This window comes from Octopus bimaculoides, chromosome 23, assembly GCF_001194135.2.
Source record: "Octopus bimaculoides isolate UCB-OBI-ISO-001 chromosome 23, ASM119413v2, whole genome shotgun sequence".
Classification (NCBI taxonomy): Eukaryota; Metazoa; Mollusca; class Cephalopoda; order Octopoda; family Octopodidae; genus Octopus; species Octopus bimaculoides.
Window position 1 is genome coordinate 13,476,512 of NC_069003.1, and position 2,316 is coordinate 13,478,827.

General features: G+C 40.5%; 1 protein-coding gene across 1 annotated transcript in view; it reads left to right on the forward strand.

Moving 5' to 3' along the window:
* Positions 1 to 2,316, forward strand: part of LOC128250638 (calcium homeostasis endoplasmic reticulum protein-like) — a 36,329-nt gene that overhangs the window by 9,051 nt on the left and 24,962 nt on the right. The window lies entirely within an intron of this gene.

Consider the following 2,316-nt stretch of genomic DNA (forward strand, 5'->3'; position numbering starts at 1 on the left):
TAAACGTGGATGTTCTGTTGGGAATATCCTAAATTTCCGGCTTTGTGCCTATAGTAGAAAGAATTATTATTATTATTATTAACGTGGTGAGCTGGCAGAATCATTAGCACGCCGAGCAAAATGCTTAGTGGCATTTCACCCATCTTTGTGTTCTGAGTTCAAATTCCTCCAAGGTCAACTTTGCCTGTCATCCTTTCAGGGTCTATAGAGTATCATTGGAGTACTCGGGGTCAATGTAATTGACTAATCCCCTACCCCCTGATTGCAGGCCTTGTGCCTTTAGTAGAAAGGGTTATTATTATTATTATTGTTGGTGTTGCTGTTGTTGTTGTTGTTAGGAGGAGGAGGAGGAGGGTGGTAGTGGCAGATTAATGAATTTTATTGCAAAGTAACAGATTTATAGGGGATGAGGTGGGGCAGCAACTATATTAAACTCCTCCAGAAGGCTGACCTCGGTGAGCACTCAGGTCAGTTTTATCATTTCTAAATGGCGGTGGTGGTGGCGGTGGCAGCGGTGGTGGTGAAGAGGTTATATAAATAAATTTCTAAAATAATAATAACTTTGATAAACAGCTGAAATAAACAACTGTAATCAAATTCCTGGGAAAAAAGACAAAACAACTTTGACGAAATTATAAGGTGATATATAACAAACCAATGAAATTTAACTCCCCATCCTCACCATCATCATCATCATCATCATCACAAGAAAAATCACTTCACTCACACCAATACCATTGCCCTCGTTAACATCAACGTTTTGCTTACAAATAATGCATGCTATCACTGGTGCCAATACCATCGCTGCCGCCACCACCAACACCCCTCATCACCATCATCATCATCATTGCTAACATCAAGCCCTATCCTTATATATCCTGTTGCTGTTATCAGTTGTCTGCTGTGTTGGGGCCTTCATTAAGTGTTTGAAGTCTCCCCTTTGTTCAGTTTGTCCAATCACATCACGTGGCAATGAGAAGACACACTGACAGCCTGGTGTCTCTTCCATTATCAAATCTCTTTGTCCTTTGGACTGAATTGTATGTTGTCTGTGAAATGCTTTGAGGGATGAAAATATTTTAATCCTCTCCTTCAACCACCTCTGCCTCCTGCCCTCTCTCTTTATAGCTTATGTGTATATGTATATTCAGGTATATATGTGTATGTATTGTATAGATATGTTTGTATATGTTATGTTTATTTGTGTGTGTGTATATATATATATATATATACATATACATACATACACATATAATATAAATAATATATATTTATTTATATATATATATATATATATATATATATATATGTGTGTGTGTGTGTATGCATATCATCATCATTATCATCATTTAACGTCCGCTTTCCATGCTAGCATGTGTTGGATGATTTTACTGGGGACTAGCGAAGCGGATGGCAACACCAGCCTCCAATCTGATCTGGCAGAGTTTCTACAGCTGGATGCTCTTCCTAACGCCAACCACTCTGAGAGTGTAGTGGGTGCTGTTTACGTGCCATCGGCACAAGGGCCAGTCCGGCGGTACTGGCAACAGCCACGCTCAAATGGTGTTTTTTATGTGCCACCTGCACAGGAGTCAGCCAATGTTTTTTTCACATGCCACCGGCACAAGTGCCAGTAAGGCAAAGCTGGAAACGATCGCACTCAAATGGTGCTTTTTACATGCCACCAGTACAGGAGCGAGACCGCTGCTCTGGCAGTGATCCCACTCGGATGGTGCATGCATATGCATATGCATATATGGGTACAGGACGTCACAAACAGTAAACAACATGAAATACTAAAACAAATCAGTTGAATACACAAACAATGAAAGGAAAACAGGACAAGTAACATAAAGACTGACCCTTCATCAGTTGTCGGCTGCCTGGAGTAGATAGACAGCCGACAACTGATGAAGGGTCGTTCTTTATGTTACTTGTCCTGTTTTCCATTTGTTTCTCTCGTTGTTTGTGTATTCATCTCATTTGTTTTCGTATTTCATGTTGTTTACTGTTTGTGACATCCTGTACCCATATATGCACACACATATATATATATATATATATATATATATATATATGACGCCACGCATCCATTTCCAAGTAAGTTTATCTAGGTGCAGGAGTGACTGTGTGGTAAGTAGCTTGCTTACCAACCCACATGATTCCGGGTTCAGTCCCACTGCGTGGCACCTTGGGCAAGTGTCTTCTACTATAGCCTTGGGTCAACCAAAGCCTTGTGAGTAGATTTGGTAGACGGAAACTGAAAGAAGCCTGTCTTATATATGTGTTTGTGTTTGTGTTTGCCCCCCCCCCCCC